Source organism: Echiichthys vipera (assembly GCF_963691815.1).
Source record: "Echiichthys vipera genome assembly, chromosome: 4".
Classification (NCBI taxonomy): domain Eukaryota; kingdom Metazoa; phylum Chordata; class Actinopteri; order Perciformes; family Trachinidae; genus Echiichthys; species Echiichthys vipera.
The window spans coordinates 7,438,175-7,462,756 of record NC_139829.1 but is presented as its reverse complement, the minus strand read 5'-3'; positions in this window follow the sequence as shown (position 1 = coordinate 7,462,756).

Here is a 24,582-nt window from a genome sequence, read left to right as displayed (position 1 = left end):
AGGATGCACAAGAGGGAATAAAACCTGTAATTGAGGATTTAATTGCTGCAGGAGTAATAATTATATGCGAAGACTCACCCTGCAACACTCCTATTTTTCCAGTAAAAAAGCAAGCACCAAAAACACTTTGAAGGATGGTGCATGGTGCAAGATTTACAAGCAGTAAATAATGCTGAAATTCAAAGAGCTCCGTGTGTTCCTGACCCTCATACGCTGCTAAATACTTTGAGACCAGATGCAAAAGTGTTCACTGTAGTAGATATCAGTAACAAATTCTTTTCCGTGCCAGTAAAAAAAAAAAAAAAAAAAAAAGGTCAATTCTGGTTCGCCTTCACCTTTGGGGGGAAAAGATACACATATACCAGACTTTCCCAAGACTGAGGGTCCAACTATTTACTCTCAAGTGATGAGTGCAAGTAGGGGGAAGCCAAGTGCTCCTGTATGTACATAATATTTTACAAGCCTCCCCTGATATGGAGACATGTAAAAACACACTATAGCACTCCTAAAATATTTAGCTGAAGAAGGTCACAAAGCAAGTTAGAATGAGCTGCAGATGTGCAAAGAACAGATAAAATACTTGGGACACAATCTTAGTGCAGGAGGACGAACAATAGTGGAAGACAGAAAAACTGCAATCCTCCAAGCTCCTAAACTAGTGACTAAAAAAAAAAAAATAGATGATGTCATTTTTAGGATTGACAAATTATTGTAGAACTTCGGTGCCTAACTATGCAGAAATAACAGCACCTTTGAGTAAATTAATGTATGAAGAAGATCTAAAAATGACATCCCCATTATGCTGGAATACAGAGGCTGAAGAAGCATTCTGTAAAATAAAACAAATTTTGGTATCTACTAGCATTACCAGATTATAGTAAACCTTTTGTTCAAATGGTAGATTGCAAAGGATATTTTGTGACCTATGTATTAGCTCAACAACATGGAGACAAATTGAAACCTAAAGCATATTTTTCATCTAAACTAGACAGTGTAGGAAGTGCACTGCCTCACTGTGTAAGAGCAGTCATAGCAGCCTCCGCGGCTGAAGAAACAAGTGCAACGATAGTTTTGTTTCATCCACTGTTTTTGAAAGTACCACATGCTACTACTACAAACAAATATGACATTCCTGTCACCAGCTAGACATCTGTCTTGCATGTCTACTTTGCTGTCACAAGCCCATCTGACCATTGAAAGATGTACAACTCTGAATCCTGCTACGTTGTTACCCCTCCCAGAGGATGGTATACAACATGATTGCCAGGAACTAGCAAAACAGACAGCTAACAGTAGAGCCGATTTGAGAGACCAACCATTACAAAAAGGAGAAGTGTAGATGGTTCTTCTAAAAAGAATGAACTACGTAAAACCCTGACAGGAGATGCAGTTGTAACTCACACGACGGTGCTAAAAGCAGAACAACTGCCATCATATTATTCAGCACAGGTTGCTGAATAAATAGCCCTAATTGAAGCATGTAAATTAATGAAAAACAAAGAAGTAATTATCTATACTGATAGTCAATATGCATATGCTATAGTATACTTTTGCACAATATTGGAAGGACAGAGGCATGATAACCTCAACAGGGAAACTAGTAACACATGTTGAACTTTTAACAAATCTATTGCAAGCAGTGCAACTTCCAAAAGCATTAGCAAGATGTAAATGTGCAGCACATACGTCCAGCACAGATACTGTTTCCCTAGGAAATGCATTTGCAGACGAAACAGCAAAAGCGTCAGCAACAGGGGACACAACTGTGTTGACAGTGCAAGAATGCACAACTCTATATCAAATTACCTTAGAAGAAATGCGAGAACAAAGTCCACAAACTAAAAGAGAAGTTTGGATAAAAAATGGAGCAAAATAACAAGGCAACATATATATGACTAGAATACAAACCTATCCTACCAAGAAAACTTGTATAAATGGGCGGCAATATTGAGGCATAGGTTAACACATGTCTCAACAGGAGGGATGGTAGGACAGATACACCAACCTATGGATTCAACTCTTATTTTTTAAAAAAAAGAAATTTCTGTAGAGCATGTCTGACGTGTGCCAGGCACAATCCACAAGGTATTCTAAGGCCGCGTAGAGGAACGTTTCCTACACCTGAATATCCATTCCAAATAATCCACATTGATTTTATAGAATTAAACCAAAGTGAAGGAAAAAGTGGGAAAAAGTATTCCATTCATAATAGATGCATTTTCTAAATGGATTGAACTTTTTCCAACTAAACATCCAGATGCTTTGACAGTGGCAAAGGCACTCTGTAAAGACATCATTCCCAGGTAAAGGATACCTGAGAAAATCTATAGTGATAATGGAACTCATGTTGTAAACCAGATAGTAAAAAATATAATATAATATAATGTTTCATATTGATCTGAAGAATGATTGTGCTTACCAACCACAAAGTGCTGGCCTAGTAGAAAGAATTAATTGAACGATTAAAATAGTTTAAGAAGTGCATTGAAGAAACAGGAAGACCATGGACACAATGTTTAGATTTAGTGAAATTATACATAAACATACCTGTACTTCTGAATTGATACCTTATGAAATGTTCTTTGAAAAACCATATAGACTACCCCAATTAAAAAAAATTAATGGGAAACTGATGATGAGGCTAAATTAGCTGATTAGATGAGGTCCATGGAAAAACAAAAACAGAAACAAACTAATGAAAAACCTTTCTGTCCCCCAGCAGGAACTCCAGCTAGTGGAACTGGGAGACTGGGGGTTTAATAAGAATCATAAAAAGAAACATTGGTATTCACCGAAGTGTGAAGGGTAGTATCAGGTATTGCTAACAACTCCCACAGCAGTAAAGATAGCAGAAAGATCAACGTGGATCCATCTAACACATTGCAAAATGGTCATTTCGGTTAAAGACTCCGTTAGGGGAGGTGAGCAAAATCTGATAATAGGGTTGATTCAGACGTACAGAGGCTGGATAGACCCGAAAGTCAGTGAAGCGTTTATAAGACACCAAACCAAGTAGAGGAGATTTGGCCAAAATGATCCAAAGATGGTTAGGAGATGCCATTTATTGCTGAGTGACATCTATCTGTTTAATAATAATGATCCTTTGTTCCTAATAAGTCTATGCATGTATAAATGTAGTGAACAAGGAGTTTTTGCATTTGGAGAACCTACAGTAGCGTATACTCCAGATGAATGGTTCCAGGCGGCAACAGAGGGTATCTGGACATAATACCAATTGGTTATTAATGGTTGAACAAGCTGCTAACATGTCTAAACAGAATTGTGTAGCATGTATGAGTCCTAGACCGCTCTTACAAATATTCCCAGCTATAATTATCTAAATATGTTTAGCTGACATAATGAATAACACAAATCCTAGGGAAAATTGTAGATACTAGGATTCTATTTTCCTGATCACTGCGATCGACCTTAAGAAAGTAATGTTTTCTAAAAAAGTAGCACCAGGCAACTTTACATGTATGAACATGACAGGAGAAAAACGACTAGGCAATCTCTCAAAAGAATGGTGTCAAGTAATTGTGCCCGTAGATGGACAATATAAACCCGTGTCACAGAGCGACATCTGATGGTGCAGTGGTGACAAGAGATTGTTTGATAAATTACCGAAAGATATGATGGGATACTGTGCTCTCATAACATTGCTCTTGCCAATATCTATTCATCCTATGTCTGCTGCAGATTTAGCAGCTACTCGATCCAACGAAATGCCTGAACAGTGGCAACGTGTGAAAAGATCTGCAAAATGGATAGATGTAAGAGATCCAACATACATTGATGATATAGGTGTTCCAGGAGGGGTGCAAGAGGAATATAAAGAAGCCAATCAGATATCTAATGGTTTTGAAAATGGTCTATTTTTTGCTTGTGGTGTACAGTTAACAAGAACGTTGACAGAATCAATTACATCCACTACAATGTGCAGGAGCTAGGTAATTGGACACAAAGTGGGTTCGAAGCAGTTCATGATCAATTATCTGCAACTTCCCTCATGGCATTCCAAAACCGAATAGCCCTGAACATGCTATTGGCCGAGAAAGGAGGGGTATGTGCAATGTTCGGTGAACAGTGCTGCACTTACATCCCTAACAACACTGCTGCTGATGGCAGCCTCACCAAGGCAATAGCAGTGCTCTGTACTCTCAACAGTAAGATGAAGGAGCATTCTGGAGTCTGTACCAATATGTGGGACTCCTGGATAGGTGCTTTTGGGAAGTATAGAACTTTGGTGTCCTCTGTCCTAGTCTCCATAGCAGTTTTTGCTGCAATTTTAACCTTGTGTGGATGTGGTTGTGTTTCCTGTATGTGTGCTTTGCTTAACCGTCTCATTACTACAGCTATTTCACCCATGGAGAACAAAATGGAGCAGCTGTATCCTTTGCTTGGCAGCGATCCCCGAAGTGATGATGAAAGCAAAGATGACGACAACCAGGAAACTCCTTTTGATTTGACGGAACTGTGTCTTGATCCAACTGACTATGACTCTGACATGTATTAAGAAACTTCTGAGTGTAAATGTATTTGTGCTAATGAAAATGATCTTACAGCTGAAAATCAAACACGTGGCTGACTGAAAGTGATGTGAGAATTTGAGCAAATATGTGATAAACAGGAGGGAAATGTTAGAATAATTGTACATAAAGTAATCCCATATTTACTCCAATTATCTTTACATTTAAACTAACATTACTTGGTGTGTGTGTAAAGCCAATTCGTGCTGAGTGGATGCAGGTCAAGGAAATCAGATAAGCGTGACTGTTGAGGAGTCACCAAAAGGGGGGGTCTGTGAAAACACAGACCCTGCTCAACTGATTAATGACAAGACATGTTTTAAGGCTTCTTTAGAGTTGTAAAGTCATAAAGACTATGAATTTTCCATATGTCTTGTGTTGCAGCTATGTGACCCTCACCTTAAGAATGGTAATTCATTGTAAACATTGTAACCACCAAAAGCCAATAAAATCAAGGGGTTTGGCAGAGATTACCTCAGAGCGGTAGGAGACTGTAGCTGAACACATCTCTGTCCGTTCTCCTTGCAAGTCAAATAACTCTTGTCTTTCTCTCTTTTGTTAAGTTTTGGGTGTTTTAGGTTGCTTAAACCTGACAGGCATCAAACCGGTGTTTTAAGCCATCCTCAGGGCAAGCATCATCGGCCCCTGTGAGAACTCAACCGTCCGCACGCCAATACGTCCGGTGAAAAAAAATCCCGCCTCCAGGTACGCCAGACCAGTGAAGGTTTGTACAGGACTTGCAGGCGGTAAATGCGGCAATCCATGCATGTGCACCTACAGTACCAAATCCTCATACAATTCTTTCACAAGTTCCACCTTAAGGTAAGTGGTTTTCTGTTATAGATTTGGCTAACGCTTTCTTCAGCGTCCACATACACCCCGACAGCCAATATTGGTTTACATTCACATTTGAAGGTAAAGCATACTCGTTTACCCGACTGTGTCAGGGGCTGTCAGAGTCTCCAACCATCTTTAACACTGCGCTGCGGGACAATTTATAGTCCTTAAGTCTGCCACAAAACAGCGCCTTGCTGGCATTTGTGGATGATTTAATGATTTGCTCTCCTACACGGAAGGCCTGCGTTGCGGACACCCCAAACTGCAGTTTGCGTGTAGTCACCTTTCTGGGATACATTATATCGCAAGAGGGGAAAGCACTTTCCAAAATGCGCATCTCTGCCATCCAAGAAATCCCAAAACCAATCACAAAGAAACAGGTTATGAGTTTTCTTGGCATGACATCAGATTTTACATTTGAGAGCGTCTGTCATTTGTTTCATATCACCATATAAGGAACCCTGTTAAATGTGAATATGAATTTCCATTTTCAGTACACCACCTCTGTGTGTCTGGTCTTTTTTACATTTAAAAAAAAAATTAAATACAAATGGTAAACCAATTATTTCCACCACTGTTTATTTGTGTTTTCCAATGCAAAGTAATTGTCTGTGAAGGAACTCAAAGATGGCTGGTAGTACAGATTAGTAGGAAACGAAATCGTACCAAATTACCCGTGGAAAAAAGAGGATAGAAGTTCGTTTTTGATGCAGATGTTAAACACACCAGTTTTGATGAAAGACCATCAGGTGCAGTGACAAAACAGGACGTCGGAAAGGACGGGCGGATTGGTTGATGAGCTGGTACGCCGGACTGGAATGGACAGGAGATGGCAGAAGGAAGTGACGGATCAGGAAATGAGTTAGGAATGGAGCAAGGTGGCGGGAGAAGTGAAAGTTGGAGTGAAGTGAAAATGGGGAAAGCCAGGCGAAAACGCAAGAAATTGGGGCAGAAAGGAAGGAGCTCAATGTCAGAAGAAACAGATAATGAGCAAGCGAGAGGGAATGAGGAAGAGCATAAGGTAATTATCAGACTGGAGCAAGAAGGTTCTTCGTTCGGTGAGTGGAACCCGGTTCTCCTTACCAAGGGGATAAACAGTCTTGTGGGAGAGATAAAGAGTGCCAAAGTTCTGCGCAGTGGGGCACTACTGATTTTTTGCAGGGACAGCACACAACTGGGGAAAGTGTTTAGACTGAATAAGATCGAGGGGAAGAAAGTTAATGCAACGATAGCTACTGGTGGGGGTCTCACTGGAGGAGTGATTTTTAGAGTGTCCACTGAACAAATAAAAGAGAACGTTTAAGGAGCAAGAGTGAGGGAAGTCAGACGCCTGCAAACTACTCGAGAGGGCCAAAAATGTGACAGTCTGTCGGTGCTGCTTACATTTGATGAAGATCGAATCCCTGATAAAGTGTTTATCGGCTACATGAGTTATGATGTGAGGCTCTATGTTCCCCCGCCGCTTAGGTGCTTTAAGTGTCAAAAATATGGGCATGTAGCGGCAGTATGCAAGGGAAAGCAAAGATGTGGGAGGTGTGCAGGGGAGCATGAGTATGGAAAATGTGAAAGAGGAGCTAAACTCAAGTGCTGCAACTGCAGAGGGGAGCATACCTCCGCATATAGAGGGTGTGAAGTAAGTAAGAGAGCAGAAGAGGTGCAGTGAGTGAAAACCCCAAGGGATCACATATGCAGAAGCGGTCAGAAAGGTGGGGATGCAGCCAAACAGCAGTAGTGTTAAGATGGCAGACAGGCATGAAGTGAGAGCAGCAGAGTTAAAGAGGACACACTGATTGTGGAGAAAAGGCAGTTTATACTGTTCATGGTTGATGTAATTAACTGTACTGCGCAAACAGACAAGAAAACAGAAAATTCTAAATAGTAGTAAAAGCAGCAGAGAAATATTTGGGAGTTGAGGCCATTGGTTGGGAGGAAGTGGAGGAAGTGTTGAAAGGAGGCTCACCCAGTTCGCAGACATCGTCACAGACATCGTCACAGACATCATTATGGGGTGGTGGATCATCATGGTCATAAGTATATTGCAGTGGAATGCAAGAAGTCTTGTAGCCAATGGACAAGAGCTTAAGAAGTTTGTCTCAGATCAGCAGGATAACCCCAGTATAATTTGTGTGCAGGAAACATGGCTGAGAGTGCAATGGGATTTCATAATACAAGGATACACTGCTATAAGGAATGACAGGAAGGTGGGGAAAGGTGGTGGGGTGGCCACATTTTTCAAAAATGGAATAAGGTTCAGTACTGTTCAAATAGGAAGAGAATGTGAGTCCGTAACAATAAAGATTTGGACAGGCAAATATGAGCTAGCAATAATAAATTACTACAATCCATGCAACAGATTAAGTGTTAATATACTGAATATGGTGATGGGGGAAGTGCAGGGGAAAGTAGTGTGGTGTGGTGATTTTAAAGCACATAGCACTCTATGTGTTAGTGGGAGAACTGATGCAAATGGCCTAATAGTAGAAGAATTTATAGAAGATAAAGGATTAGTATGTGTGAATGACGGGAGGGGCACAAGGTATGACTGTGAAAAAAATAAGGAGAGTGTGATTGATTTGACTATGACATCAAATGAAATGGCAAGTATCACTGCTTGGGAGGTGCTAAATAAGACATTAATGGGTAGTGACCACTATCCAATCAATGTTAAGATTGGAGTAGAGGTACAACGGGAGGAAGACATGAGATTGCCAAGATGGAAAATTGATAAAGCTAACTGGGAACTCTTTCAAGAACTGAGTAGGAAAAGATTTGAACAAGCATATAAAGAGGAATGGGCAGAGGTGGATGAGTTTAATACGGTAGTAGTCACAGCTATAATAAAATCAGCAAATGAGTCAATACCAAAAGCATCGGGATACAGAAACAAAAAGAATGTGCCGTGGTGGGATGAAAACTGCAGACAAGCAATTAAAGAACGAAATAGGGCATTTAGGCTGTTAAAGAAACATTATTCTATGGAGTCGCTAATTCAGTATAAAAGGTCACAAGCAGTGGCTAGAAGGACGGTCCGAACAGCTAAGCGTGCTTGCTGGAGGCAATATTGTAGTGAGATAGGTTGGGAGGTACAGCTATCAGATGTTTGGGGAATGATCAGGAAAAATAGTGGAATAAGAAGGAATACAAAAATACCAATACTAACAAGTAACAGCAGAACAGCTGTTAGTGGATTAGAAAAGGCAAGGCTATTGGCTGAAACACTAATCAAAGTTCATAGTTCAGGGAATCTATCAGCAGAGGCTAAACAGCATAGGAGCGCTATTCTGGCACATAATATATGGGTTAACAAGAAAAAAATAACAACAGAAGAGAATCTGGATCTTCCATTCAGTATGTATGAGCTAAGGAGGGCCATCCCCAGCACCCGGCAGTCAGCGCCAGGGAAAGATGACATCTGCTACTGTATGTTGGATAACATGGATAACAGATCACTACAGTTAATACTGAAACTAATCAACAAAGTGTGGGAGTTAGGGGAGATCCAGCTGCATGGAAGCACTCAGTTATTGTGCCAATTTTAAAACCAGGTAAAGATGCATCAAACCCATCAAATTACAGACCAATAGCACTTACATCTCAACTAGGGAAAACTATGGAAAAGATGGTAACAGAGAGGTTAATGTATTTCATGGAAAATGGAGATCTATTTTCTTCATACCAAAGTGGGTTTCGTAAAGGGAGAAATACAATGGACTCAATACTGTGGTTAGAATCAGAAGTCAGGAAAGCACAGACAAATAAAGAGATTGTGGTTGCTGTGTTTTTTGACATAGAGAAAGCATATGACATGTTGTGGAAAGAAGGCCTGCTAATCAAACTGGATAAATTGGGAGTGGGAGGGAAGATGTATAATTGGGTGTTGGGTTTCCTGTTTGGGAGGACAATAGAGGTCAGAGTAGGGAAAGAGTACTCACCAGTATATATGGTTGAAAATGGAACGCCACAGGGGAGCGTATTCAGTCCAATACTCTTTAACTGTATGATTAATGACATTTTTGAGGAGGTGGGGGGAGGAATAAGTAAATCATTATTTGCTGATGATGGGGCATTATGGGTAAGGGGGAGAAATCAGAAGTATCTGCAGAAGAAGCTGCAGGCAGCAGTTGATACAGTGATGCAGTGGGCAAATAGGTGGGGGTTTAAATTATCAGTTGCAAAAACTCAAGTGATATGTTTTGCAAAGCGCCATAAAGAAATATCAATAAAGCTATATGGTGAAACACTGGAGCAAGTTAAAGTCATTTGTTTCTTGGGAGTGCTGTTTGATGAAAAGCTTACCTGGAGGCAGCATATTGAGAAGACAAAAGATAAGTGTAAAAGTGTTAATATTGTTAGTAAACAATATCCCACTAGGGAAAGCAGAAGGAAAGACAGTCATTAAAACACAAATGCAAAGGGTTTGGCAGGAATATTGGGACATAAATGAGACAGGAAGACACTTTTACGGTAAACAAAAACTGGTGGGAAAAGTAGGAATGGTGGTCGGGAGCAGGAAGGAGGAGGCGGTCATTACCCGCCTCAGATTAGGACACACAGGACTTAACAGCACGCTACACAGAATTGCTAAACATCCTACTGGTAAATGTAGACTATGTGATCATCCTGAAACTGTGCAGCATGTTCTTATGGAATGCAAGGGATATGAGAGAGAGAGGAGAGATCTAAAATCTGCACTGCAAAGGGAAAAAGTGAGCTGTACGGTAGAGAACATGTTGCAAAGATCAGAAAGCATTAGGAGGTATGTGTGTAAATACTTGAGGGAAACAGGCTTAATGGAAAGGGTTGAATTATTTTTTTTTTTGTTTTGTTTTTTTATTTATTTCTTTATTTATTTTTATTATTATTATTATTTTATTTTTATTTTTTTTCCTCTGTCATCTAATGTTCCACACTCCAGTTCGGTAGGTGGCGGCAATGCACCTATAAGCTGGATGCCAGCCGCCAATCAAATCCAGAAGAAGAAGAAGAAGAAGAAAGACCATCAGTTGAAAGCGGAACGAAAAGCTCCCGCACTTTCACTGTCGGAGTTTAACAGCGTGACACCGAGCGGAAGTAAACAACACAAGCCGCTGTACATTTAGCAGCGTGCACGTCTTGAATTAGCGGGAAGGTTGTGTTGTAGGAGTAGCGCAGATACAAAACTTTAGTTGTGATAAAGCAACAATGTCTTCAGTTCAGTTTCTGAGAGAGTTTGTCAACGAGCGACTTTCTGCTGCTGCTGAAGAAATATTCGGAGTTTTTGAAAAAACTATCGTCGAGTACGAGGAAGAGATCAATCGTCAGCGCAGACTGTTGGATATCGTTTGGAAACCTGAGATAAAGTTACACAGGATAGGTGTGTACAAACCTAATGTGTTTAAATTACTAACGGTATGATCAAGTAACCCAATAAAATGGTGGAATGATACGTTTTCCAAATACTTGTACTTTGCTTGGGTTTTTCCATTGAATGCTACTTTTTACTGCTACTCCACAACATCTCTGCGACAGATATTGAAAATGTTACTCCACTACAGAACTACCCAATGTTACAAAGTATTTTAATATTGGCCCAACCATGAACATCTTTTACTGTAAAATACAACATGGACATTAATGCAGCAGATCTTTGAATCCAAAAACATCCTCTATAGTAATAGGGAAACACTGATGGGGGACATTATACTGCACTATTCTTTTTATACTTGAAGGTCATCCTCAAAGCAATTTCAGTCAAAAACAACTGGACTGGTTGTTTGTCTAGGAAGACGTTTCACCTCTCATCCAAGAGGCTTCATCAGTTCATGTACGCATTTGACCAGGCTGGGACTGGTCCAACTAACTGGTGTGGAGATCCAGGTATTTAACCTCTCACAAGGCCGATGATGTCACTGACACCCTTTGTGCTCCAAAAGCCCACGCCCGTCGTTAGAGTGACAGTCGTTGGTGGGCAGTTGGTTTCGACTTCGTTAGTGCTCTATTGAGTCTGAACGACAGTCGTTGGGGTCACACGGGGCCATGTGTGAACAGTTGTCCTTTGAGGTTAGATTGTTGAGTCTCCTGGGAAGGGATGAAAGGGCAGCATTGTAAATTGGAAAAAAGTGGTCTCTCAGACCTCCTCCTCTGTTTAGCGATGGTTTTTCCACTTTTACATAGATGGCTTCTTTTACTCCTCTTTCAAACCATCTGTCCTCTCTGTCCAAGATTTGGACATTGCTGTCATCAAAGGAGTAGGCTTTCTCCTTGAGGTGTAAGTGAACAGCGGAGTCCAGGCCTGAGGAGTTAGCTCTCCTGTGTTGGGCCATGCGTTTATGCAGTGGTTGTTTTGTTTCTCCAATGTAAAGATCTTTGCATTCCTCGTTGCATTGGACGGCATAAACCAGGTTGCTTTTGTGGTGGTGTGGTGTTCTGTCCTTCGGATGTACTAGTCTCTGTCTGAGTGTGTTACCAGGTTTGAAATACACAGGGATGCAGTGTTTGTTGAAGATCCTCCTGAGTTTATCAGATACCCCAGCCACATATGGGATGACTATGTTGTTTCTCCTGTTATCTTTTTCTTTCTCAACCAATTTGGTTTTCTTTCTGGAGGCAGCTGCCGTTTTAACAAAGGTCCAGCTGGGGTAGCCACAAGTTGTGAGGGCGCCTCTCAGGTGCTTGCGTTCTTCCCCTTGAGCCTGTGAGCTAGTGGGTACGTTATCAGCTCTATGCTGCAGTGTTCTGATAACGCCAAGCTTGTGTTCAAGGGGGTGGTGAGAGTCGAAAAGTAGATATTGATCCGTGTGAGTGGCTTTTCTGTATACCCCTGTGTGGAGGCTCCTGTCATTCTCCATATGGACTTCACAGTCCAAGAAGGGCAAGCTGTTGTCCTTAACTTCCTCTCTGGTGAACTTGATGTTTCTGTCCACTGAGTTGATATGTTCAGTAAAAGTTTGCACCTCTTCGGATTTGATCTTAACCCATGTGTCGTCCACATATCTGAACCAATGGCTTGGGGTTACTCCTTTGAAGGAGTTCAACGCCTTGTCCTCTACCTCCTCCATGTACAGATTTGCCACAATAGGGGATACTGATGAACCCATGGCACAGCCGTGTTTCTGTCTGTAAAAAATGCCATTGAACTGGAAATATGTGGTATTCAGGCACAAATCCAGGAGTTGGCAAATGTGGTCTGGTTTGAGATTTGTTCGGTTTTGTAAGGAATTGTCCTGTGTGAGCTAAATTGAGAAAACCAAATTGGTTGAGAAAGAAAAAGATAACAGGAGAAACAACATAGTCATCCCATATGTGGCTGGGGTATCTGAGAAACTCAGGAGGATCTTCAACAAACACTGCATCCCTGTGTATTTCAAACCTGGTAACACACTCAGACAGAGACTAGTACATCCGAAGGACAGAACACCACACCACCACAAAAGCAACCTGGTTTATGCTGTCCAATGCAACGAGGAATGCAAAGATCTTTACATTGGAGAAACAAAACAACCACTGCATAAACGCATGGCCCAACACAGGAGAGCTAACTCCTCAGGCCTGGACTCCGCTGTCAACTTACACCTCAAGGAGAAAGCCCACTCCTTTGATGACAGCAATGTCCAAATCTTGGACAGAGAGGACAGATGGTTTGAAAGAGGAGTAAAAGAAGCCATCTATGTAAAAGTGGAAAAACCATCGCTAAACAGAGGACGAGGTCTGAGAGACCACTTTTTTTCCAATTTACAATGCTGCCCTTTCATCCCTTCCCAGGAGACTCAACAATCTAACCTCAAAGGACAACTGTTCACACATGGCCCCGTGTGACCCCAACGACTGTCGTTCAGACTCAATAGAGCACTAACGAAGTCGAAACCAACTGCCCACCAACGACTGTCACTCTAACGACGGGCGTGGGCTTTTGGAGCACAAAGGGTGTCAGTGACATCATCGGCCTTGTGAGAGGTTAAATACCTGGATCTCCACACCAGTTAGTTGGACCAGTCCCAGCCTGGTCAGATGCGTACATGAACTGATGAAGCCTCTTGGATGAGAGGTGAAACGTCTTCCTAGGCAAACAACCAGTCCAGTTGTTTTTGACTGAAATTGCTTTGAGGATAACTATGACCTGGACGAATGAGAACATTCACAGGCTACTTGAAGGTCATTTCCCGATTGTATGTACTTTTACTTTAGCAACATTTGAAGAGAGGAATTTTACTTGTAATTGAGTATTTTCTCACTGTGGTATTAGTACTTTTAGAATATGAATTATTCTTCACTAATGGTTTAAAGACAATCATGTTGTATTGTTCTGCTCAGATGTTTGTTTCTCTGTCATCACAGTTGTGTCCTTTTGTTCTTTGTTCTTCCAGAGCTCCCACAGCAACATGTCTGCGAGGAGGAGGAGGTTCTCTCTGACCAGCAGCAGCTCTGTCTTCAGGAGAGAAACACCAGTCTGGACCAAGAGGACCCAGAGCCTCCAGAGATTAAAGAGGAGGAGCAGGAGGAACTCTGCACCAGTGAGGAGGGAGAGCAGCTTGAACTGAAGCAGGAGACTGATGCCTTTATGTTGACTCCTGCTAAAGAAGAAAGGGACCACAGTGAAGAGGAGACTCTGAACTTGAATCCTGATGACAGTCTAAATAAAGGACAGAACGACTCTGTAGTCAACATGCCAGTTATAATCTCGGTGGTATCAGAACCAATCCGTGACCACCAGCTCCTCTCTCTCAACTCTCATGAAGCTGAGAGCCAAGAACAGAAAGGAGGTAAGCATGGAGACTCGGGGTCAACTGGAAATGAAGAGACAGAACCAAAGAAAAGACGTCAGAAAAAAAGAAGTCACAGTAACAACGTATACAACCCTAACTCATCAGAGGTTCAGAGTGATACTCGCACAGGTCAAAAGCCTTCCAAATATGACAAATGTGGAAAGGAGTATACTTCAGAATTTCGCAGACACATGAAAATCCACACATGTGAGAAGCCGTTCACTTGTACAACATGTGGGAACGATTTCTTGTATAGGTCTGTGCTGAATCGCCACATGAGTCTCCACACGGGTGAGAAGCCGTATGTGTGTAAAACATGTGGGAAAGCTTTCAGAACTAGGTCTCACTTGAACGTCCACATGAAAACCCACACGGGTGAGAAACCGTATGTTTGTAAAACATGTGGAAAAGATTTCAATCATAGGTCTCATTTGAACGTCCACATGAGAATCCACACGGGTGAGAAGCCGTATATTTGTGAAACATGTGGGAAAGATTTCAGTTGTAGGTCTTACTTAAATGTCCACATGAGAATCCACACGGGTGAGAAGCCATTCACTTGTAAAACATGCCGGAAAGATTTTAGTCGTAGGTCTCACTTAAATGTCCACATGAGAATCCACACGGGTGAGAAACCATATATTTGCAAAACATGTGGAGAAGATTTCAGTTGTAGTTCTCACTTGAATTTCCACATGAGAATCCACACCGGTGAGAATCCGTACTCTTGTAAAACATGTGGGAAAGATTTCAGTCGTAGGTCTTACTTAAATGTCCACATGAGAATCCACACGGGTGAGAAACCGTATGTTTGTAAAACATGTGGGAAAGATTTCAGTTGTAGGTCTCACTTTAATTTCCACATGAGAGGCCACACGGGTGAGAATCCGTACTCTTGTAAAACATGTGGGAAAGATTTCAGAAGTAGGTCTAACTTGAATCGCCACATGAAAATCCACACGGGTGAGAAGCCGTGTCTTTGTAAAACATGTGGGAAAGGTTTTCGTTGTAGGTCTGACTTGAACGTCCACATGAGAATCCACACGGGTGAGAAACCGTATGTTTGTAAAACATGTGGGAAAGATTTCCATTGTAGGTCTGACTTCAACGTCCACATGAAAATCCACACAGGTGAGAAGTAGCAACGATCCGTTAACTCACCACCCGTCTCCCTAAAATAACCCAAGAATCATGGATCTTTGGTGGCCATTCATTCAAGTCAGTTGAGTCCTCACAAATTTTCCACTATTAAATGAGAAAGTGCATCAAAAACAAACAACTTGAAATGTTCACAATCCAACAAGAACATAGAAATCTATATTGGCAGTCAAATGTTGTTTAAATTGTAGCAACACGTTCCTTTGTATTATGAAATGTCAACTGGGGGAATGAGTGAGCCAGTCAGTCTGAGATGGGCCATCAGGATACAACGGGTACATGCCAAATCATACGAGAGGCGGTGAGTCGGCTGATTGACAGACAGTCTGAGTCGTGGCTCACAAGAGCCTGCTGCACCCGGACAAATGACCCACACTTCCTCAAAATATTAGCCCACCACTCATGTAACTGATTTCTAGCAATATTTGACTGTGCTTTGGGTAGAAGGCTACTACAAATGTTTAAAGTCCATTCCTTACATCCTTAAATTAATGTTAGGTTATTATCAAACGTGGTGTTGGTATATTAGGTTGTTGTTATGAAATTAAACTTAGCAGCATGAATTTGAAATTATTTTGTTTAATGTTTTGGTTTATTCACCACAGACATGCATGTCTGTTTTTACAAATGAGTGCTCTGCTTTTATGCATGATACTTAGTTGTGTAGCCTAGTCTATGTCCAAAGATGAAGGCACTCGTATTATGGATAACCGGTCCACACGTCTACATTGCAGGTTACAGGAGCCCTTCTGAGTGAGCAGGTGTCGAAGCTGCACACGCGATTTGCTTTACATTATTTTGAGTGAGTCCACTGGCTGAGTAAATCCCCCACTGATCCACTGAGTGCACAGCCTGTGTGATGTGTAAATCAATAGAATCAACATTTTTTTTTTTAATCAATGTCAGTGGTTAGAAAAAGTGGACTAGGAACAAGTTTCATTATCGATCAGGTGAATTTGACTCAAGGCCTGTTTGGATAATATCGAGGCAGCAGGAGGAGGATTTCAAATGTTGTATAATGTCCTCCAAGGTCCTAGGGTTAATCACATTAAATTGTGCCATGGTATTTGAGTTAGCGTTGGGTGGACGTCAGGTGTCCTGCACCTGATGTGGAGGCGCTAGTTGCTTGCGCTAGTTGCTTGCGTTTTATTGTTATCAATGTCAGTGGTTAGGAACAGTAGACTAGGAACAGGTTTCATTAGCGATCGGGTGAATTTGACTCCAGTGACTCGCACAACCTGCATCATATGAGTCAGTGACTCAGAATAATTCCCAATCCTGAAATTGATTTGGGTTGACCATCATGAGTGAGAAGCGGTATACTTGAAAAGCTTGTGGAAAACATTTTTATCAGGTATCGTCTCTAAATGATCATAAAGAACCCACACAAGTGAGTAGCCATACTCTTGCAAGAGCTGTGGGACAGATTTCAGGTGTAGCTGTGAGCTACATGTCCACGAGATCCCACACAGGTGAGAATCCGTAGACTTCTAAAAGGTAGGAAAGATTTCATATGTTGTGATGAATTGATAGCCCACATGAGAAGAGCCCACACTGGTGAGAAGCAGTACCTCTGCAAAGGCATATGAGTCAATACAGACAAGTCATTTTTACACAATTGCAGCACTTGGGAAAGTTTTACTCAAATCTCATACTTGAGAAAAGACCTGAGGATCAATATACACAGAAGAAACCATCAAGCTCAAATTCCTGTGGAGATGTGTTCACTGACCCAACCAAATACACTTTACAGTGACTACATCACTTTAACTGATTTTAAAATGTTCCTCTAAGATGATTTGTCAATATCTGACTATAACGTTTGCCTTCATGTCACCAAATCCCTGATATTTCTGTTAGCAAACTGTATTTCTTTGATAAATATTGTAATCTCCCAAATCATGGAAAATGTGAATTTCACAGTGAGTGCACAGACGTCACTGTTAAAGTAACGGTCTGATCTTGATGGTTGTTGGTGAATCCAAATGAACATTTACAAATTATTTCAGAATCCCTTTTCAAATTTGACACAGGCTTAAAAATTCATGAAACTGATGTTGTACTTGATGGTTGTATATTAATCCTCCTCGAAATCTTTTTAAAAATCCAGATTTTACATTTGAGAGTGACTGTCACCCCTGTTTCATATCACCAGATAAGGAACCCTGTTAAATGTGAATATGCATTTCCAATTTTCAGTACACCACCTCTGTGCGTCTGGTCTTTTTTTTTCCTTTTTTTAAAATTAAATACAAATGGTTAATCAATTTTTTCCACCACTGTTTATTTCTGTTTTCTAATGCAAAATAATTGTCTGTGAAGGAACTCAAAGATGGCTGGTAGTACAGATTAGTAGGAAACGAAAAATACCAAATTTACTAAAGAAGATAGAAGTTCGTTTTTGATGCAAATGTTAAACACACCAGTTTTGATGAAAAGGCCATCAGTTGAAAGCGGAACGAAAAGCTCCCGCACTTCCACTGTCGGAGGTTAACAGTGTGACACACCGAGCGGAAGTAAACAACACAAGCTGCTGTAAATTTAGCAGCGTGCACGTGTTGAATTAGCGGGAAGGTTGTGTTGTAGTTGTAGCGCAGATAAAAACTTTAGTTGTGATAACGCAACAATGTCTTCAGTTCAGTTTCTGAGAGAGTTTGTCAACACGCGACTTTCTGCTGCTGCTGAAGAAATATTCGGAGTTTTTGAAAAAACTATCGTCGAGTACGAGGAAGAGATCAATCGTCAGCGCAGACTGTTGGATATCGTTTGGAAACCTGAGATAAAGTTACACAGGATAGGTGTGTACAAACCTAATGTGTTTAAATTACTAACGGTATGATCAAGTAACCCAATAAAATGGTGGAATGATACATTTTCCAAATACTTGTACTTTGCTTGGGTTTTTCCATTGAATGCTACTTTTTACTGCTACTCCACTACATCTCTGCGACAGATATTGAAATTGTTACTCCACTACAGAACTACCCAATGTTACAAAGTATTTTAATATTATCCCAACCATGAACATCTTTTACTGTAAAATACAACATGGACATTAATGCAGCAGATCTTTGAATCCAAAAACATCCTCTATAGTAATAGGGAAACACTGATGGGGGATATAATACTGCACTATTCTTTTGATACTTGAAGGTCATTTCCTGATAATATGTACTTTTACTTTAGCAACATTTTGAAGAGGAATTTTACTAGTAATGGAGTATTTTCTCACTGTGGTATTAGTACTTTTAGAATATGAATTATTCTTCACTAATGGTTTCAAGACAATCATGTTGTATTGTTCTGCTCAGATGTCCGTTTCTCTGTCATCACAGTTGTGTCCTTTTGTTCTTTGTTCTTCCAGAGCTCCCACAGCAACATGTCTGCGAGAAGGAGGAGGTTCTCTCTGACCAGCAGCAGCTCTGTCTTCAGGAGAGAAACACCAGTCTGGACCAAGAGGACCCAGAGCCTCCACAGATTAAAGAGGAGGAGCAGGAGGAACTCTGCACCAGTGAGGAGGGAGAGCAGCTTGAACTGAAGCAGGAGACTGATACCTTTATGTTGACTCCTGCTAAAGAAGAAAGGGACCACAGTGAAGAGGAGACTCTGAACTTGAATCCTGATGACAGTCTAAATAAAGGACAGAACGACTCTGTAGTCAACATGCCAGTTATAATCTCGGTGGTATCAGAACCAATCCGTGACCACCAGCTCCTCTCTCTCAACTCTCATGAAGCTGAGAGCCAAGATCAGAAAGGAGGTAAGCATGGAGACTCTGGTTCTGTCTCTGCATTTCCAGTTGACCCTAAGAAGAGACGTCAGAAAAGCAGAAGTCACTCATCAGAGATTCAGAGTGATACTCACACAGGTAAAAAGCCTTCCAAATATGACAAATGTGGAAAAGAGTACACTTCAGAATTTCGCGGACACATGAGAATCCACACGGGTGAGAAGCCGTATGTTTGTAAAACATGTGGGAAAGATTTCAGTCGTAGGTCTCACTTGAATGTCCACATAAGAATCCACACAGGTGAGTAGCCGTATATTTGCAAAACATGTGGGAAAGATTTCAGAAGTAGTTCTCACTTGAATGTCCAGATGAGAATCCACATGGGTGAGAAGCTGTATATTTGCAAAACATGTGGGAAAGATTTCAGTCGTATGACTTACTTGAATGTCCACATGAGAATCCACACAGGTGAGAAGCCTTATTCTTGTAAAATATGTGTGAAAGATTTCAGAAGTAACTCTACTTTGAATGTCCACATGAGAATCCACACGGCTGAGAAGCCGTACTCTTGTAAAACATGTGGGAAAGATTTCAGACGTGGCTTTACTTTGAAAGTCCACATGAGAGTCCACACAGGTGAGCAGCCGTATGTTTGTAAAACATGTGGGAAAGATTTCAGACGTGGCTTTACTTTGAAAGTCCACATGAGAATCCACACGGGTGAGAAGCCGTATATTTGTGAAACATGTGGGAAAGATTTCAGTTGTAGGTCTTACTTAAATGTCCACATGAGAATCCACACGGGTGAGAAGCCATTCACTTGTAAAACATGCCGGAAAGATTTTAGTCGTAGGTCTCACTTAAATGTCCACATGAGAATCCACACGGGTGAGAAACCATATATTTGCAAAACATGTGGAGAAGATTTCAGTTGTAGTTCTCACTTGAATTTCCACATGAGAATCCACACCGGTGAGAATCCGTACTCTTGTAAAACATGTGGGAAAGATTTCAGTCGTAGGTCTTACTTAAATGTCCACATGAGAATCCACACGGGTGAGAAACCGTATGTTTGTAAAACATGTGGGAAAGATTTCAGTTGTAGGTCTCACTTTAATTTCCACATGAGAGGCCACACGGGTGAGAATCCGTACTCTTGTAAAACATGTGGGAAAGATTTCAGAAGTAGGTCTAACTTGAATCGCCACATGAAAATCCACACGGGTGAGAAGCCGTGTCTTTGTAAAACATGTGGGAAAGGTTTTCGTTGTAGGTCTGACTTGAACGTCCACATGAGAATCCACACGGGTGAGAAACCGTATGTTTGTAAAACATGTGGGAAAGATTTCCATTGTAGGTCTGACTTCAACGTCCACATGAAAATCCACACAGGTGAGAAGTAGCAACGATCCGTTAACTCACCACCCGTCTCCCTAAAATAACCCAAGAATCGGGGATCTTTGGTGGCCATTCATTCAAGTCAGTTGAGTCCTCACAAATTTTCCACTATTAAATGAGAAAGTGCATCAAAAACAAACAACTTGAAATGTTCACAATCCAACAAGAACATAGAAATCTATATTGGCAGTCAAATGTTGTTTAACTTGTAGCAACACGTTCCTTTGTATTATGAAATGTCAACTGGGGGAATGAGTGAGCCAGTCAGTCTGAGATGGGCCATCAGGATACAACGGGTACATGCCAAATCATACGAGAGGCGGTGAGTCGGCTGATTGACAGACAGTCTGAGTCGTGGCTCACAAGAGCCTGCTGCACCCGGACAAATGACCCACACTTCCTCAAAATATTAGCCCACCACTCATGTAACTGATTTCTAGCAATATTTGACTGTGCTTTGGGTAGAAGGCTACTACAAATGTTTAAAGTCCATTCCTTACATCCTCAAGTTAATGGATGCCCGAGAGGAGGGGAGGATGAGCATCCCGACCGGACGGATTTACTGGTATGGACCCAAGCTAATGGACAATGAATTACATCTGGCAAGGTCTGCAAAAACCTGAAAGGTCTGAAGATCCACCAGACTAAGATGTCCTGTCTCAGGAAGGAACAGGTGAAGCAAAGGCTCAGGAATGACAGCTTATGCAACAGTCCTTGTTGCCCCGACTTTAGAACCTGGTCAGACAGAGGAGGAGCCAGGTCCGGAGTCCCCCCACAGTACCCGGAACCTCTAAGCAACACATGTCCCCCCACCAAGCAGGAAATCGGAACATCGTCGGGTTAAGTGGCCTGTCGCCAACAGCAAGGAGTGGACCAAACTGGACGAGGACGTAGACAAGACCCTGGAAGCCATATCGAAGGGCAATGCAGACCCGAAGCTCCAAACTATGTGCACCCTCATCATGAGTATTGGAGCTGAGCCATATGGAGTGGAAGAAATGCAAGGAGCAAGCAACCCAGCGCCCGCCGGAAGCCTGCAGGAAGACCGCGGGAAGCCTGCGGGAAGTCAAGATAAGCCAGCTGAGACAATAACTGAAATCCTTGAGACGCCAGTTCAAGGCAGCTAAGGAAGAGGAGAAACATGCCCTGTCAGAACTCACTAACATCATAAGGAAGAAACTCATCACGTTGAGGAGGGCCGAGTGGCACCGAAGGACAGTCAAAGAAAGGTTACAGAAGCGAAGTGCCTTAATTGGCAACCCCTTGCCTTCACCAAGAGGCTACACCAAGAGGCACCATCTCAACACCACCTTCAGTGACACTTCAAGAGACCAAGAACTTGGCCCATGCAAGGCTCTGGTGACACCTGCAGAACCAGTGTCCCAATTCAACAGTGCTGAGCCAACCCTGTCAGAGGAGAGAGAAGCTGTCAAATCTGCAAGATCAAGTTCGGTTCACAGCCCCAGCGGTGTACCCTTAAAGGTCTACAAGCAGTGCCCACGGCTTCTTAACAACTATGAAAGATCTTTCAGGTGATTTGGCGGAGAGGGATAGTCGCCGCCCAGTGGAGGCATGCCGAAGGCGTCTGGATCCCAAAGGAAGAGAACTCAAGCAACATCGAGCAGTTTCGTATATTCTCACTGCTCAGTGTTGAGTGCAAGATTTTCTTTAAGATCTTGTCTCAACGACTAACAGAGTTCCTCTTGAATAATGCCTACATAGACATCTCTGTCCAGAAGGGGGGAGTTCAGGGAGTGCCTGGGTGCCTGGAGCATACAGAAGTGGTGACACAGCTGATCCGAGAGGCAAGGGAAAGCAAAGGAGACTTGGCAACCCTCTGGCTCGACTTAACCAACATGTACGGATCTATCCCACACAATCTTGTCAAAACAGCACTGACAAGACACCACGTTTCTGTGAAGATCTGCAACCTCGTCAAGGACTATTACAACGACCTCAGCGCTAGAGTCTCCTCAGGCCAAGTGACATCTGCCTGGCACCGCCTGGAGAAGGGCATAATCACCGGCTGTACAATCTCGGTGTCACTCTTCTCCTTGGCCATGAACATGATTGTTAAGTCTGCGGAGGCAGAATGCAGAGGGCCGGAATCAAGATCAGGGACCCGGCAGCCACCCATAAGAGCCTTTATGGATGACTTAACAGTGATGACCACATCTGTTCCTGGGTACAGGTGGCTCAGCTCATATCTTGGGCGAAGATGAGCTTTAAGCCAGCTAAGTCCAGGTCTCTGGTCCTGAGATAAGGTAAAGTGGCCTACCACTTCCGCTTTACTCTGGGAGGAACTAAGATTCCAACGGTGACCGAAAAGCCTGTCAAGAGCCTGGGTAAAATCTTTGACAGCTCCCTAAAGGACACAACGGCAATACAGCAGACCAAGAGCGACTTGTCATCCTGGCTCACAGCCATAGACAAATCCGGCCTCCCAGGACAGTTCAAGGTCCTGCCCAGAATACTCTGGCCCCTGTTAGTCTACGATGTACCAATGACAACGGTAGAGGCACTTGAGCGGATCATCAGCCAGTTTCTCAGGACAAAAATGAACAGAAGAGGAGCTATACAGAAAAACTTGATACAAATCAACACCAATTCTGCGATAATGCAACAAAATCAGAAAATAAAATGTGGACTTTTAAACATCAGATCTCTTTCATCTAAAGCTGTATTAGTAAATGATCTGATATCAGATAACCATATTGATTTACTTTGTTTGACTGAAACCTAGTAATGAAACAGAGGAAGTTAGCTCCGTGGTATAACTCACAAACCCGTGAATTAAAACAAGTATCGCGAAAATTAGAAAGTAAATAGCGCTCTACTAAATTGGAGGGAATATCGCTTAGCTTGGCATGAAAGTCTAAAAACATATAGGAAGGCCCTCCGTAATGCCAGAGCAGCCTATTACTCATCTTTAATATAGGAGAATAAGAAAAATCCTAGATTTCTTTTCAGCACTGTAGCCAGGCTGACTGAGAGCCAAAGCGCTATTGAGTCATGTATTCCTACAACCCTCAGTAGTAACGACTTAATGACCTTCTTTGATGACAAAATTATAACTATTAGAGACAAAATCAACTCGCTTTGCTCCAATTTTTTTTCAAACCCAGGAACCTTAATAACACTGTACGACCGATTGTGGGTGACTCTGCCTCGAAAGATATAAGAAACTTTGGCAGTAAGAACACCAAAGTTCTTTGTTTTCCCAAGGACGTGGTATCTGACATGAATGAAAAATTCATGGCTATCGTGAAGGAGCACCAAACGGTGAAACGCATTATATTGCACAAAGGGTCAAACGATGTTGTGAAAAAGCAGTCTGAAGCAAGACTTTATTGATCTGCTAAACAAGAAAAAAAGGAGCAGAGACATTCTCAAGACTTCTGAGTCTTAACACATGGCTTTCAGCTGCATGTGCCGTCCACTCACAATTTCAACTTTTTTTGGGATCGCAGACACCTTTTTAAAGCAGAAGGATTATACCTAAACAGGATGGGAATAAGGCTTTTCATGTCATACCTATTTAATCTCTTACATGCTGAATAAATTTATTCAGCATGTAACCAAGCCCACACACAACAAAGGTCACACTCTGGACTTAGTAATGTCCAAGGATGTGAGCATTTCTAAGGTTGTTGTGATTAATTTTGCTCTTTCTGATCATCCCTGTGTTTTCTTTGAGAGTGCTATCCCTGTGATGTTCAAAGAAAAGTCATCACAAAACGTAATATCACAGAAAACACCTGTGGAACATTTATCCAAGCTTTCTCCACACCAACCCTCCCCTGAGCCCAAGTTAATGAGCTTGTTGATCATTTCAATGTGAAAATTACAAATGGTAAATGGACTTGTACTTATATAGCGCCTTTCTAGTCATCTGACTACTCAAGGCGCTTCACAGTGTTTGTCACATTCACCCATTCACACTGACATTCACACTGATGGCAGTGGACATCTACATACCATCTAATCTGATCTAACCATTCACACCACATTTACACACCCATGCGCAGCATGGGGAGCAATTCAGGGTTCAGTGTTTTGCCCAAGGACACTTCGACATGTGGACCGGGGGGGGATGGGGATCGAACCACCAATCTCTTGAACAGAGAACGACCCACTCTGCCACCAAGCCACAGCCGCCCCGATACCATTGCACCATCTAAGGTGAAAG